Here is a 344-nt window from a genome sequence, read left to right as displayed (position 1 = left end):
CCCCTGAGGCCCCTGAGAGTCCAGGGGCCTCCGAGGCCCTTGCGGCCCCATAGAATCATGGGGCCCCTGGGGCCCCAGGGGCCCCTGGGGCCCCTCAAGCCTGCGGGGCCCCTGAGAGTCTTGAGGCCCCTGACCACCCTGGGGCCCCGGGGGGCCCTGGTGCCCTTGATGCCGCTGGGGCCCCAGGGGCCCCTGGGGCCCCCGAGGACCCTGGGGCCCCTGGGGCCCCCGAGAACCCTGGGGCCCCTGGGGCCCCTGGGGCCCCCGAGGACCCTGGGGCCCCTGGTAGTGTTGGTAGCTGTGGAGTGTTTGTGTATGAAGAGAGAGTGGGTTTGGTGGAAGCG

The sequence above is a fragment of the Eimeria mitis genome, genomic scaffold (assembly GCF_000499745.2).
Source record: "Eimeria mitis Houghton genomic scaffold, Emh_scaff3873, whole genome shotgun sequence".
Taxonomy (NCBI): domain Eukaryota; phylum Apicomplexa; class Conoidasida; order Eucoccidiorida; family Eimeriidae; genus Eimeria; species Eimeria mitis.
The sequence above is the reverse complement of the archived record's forward strand: the minus strand, read 5'-3'. Positions refer to the sequence as shown.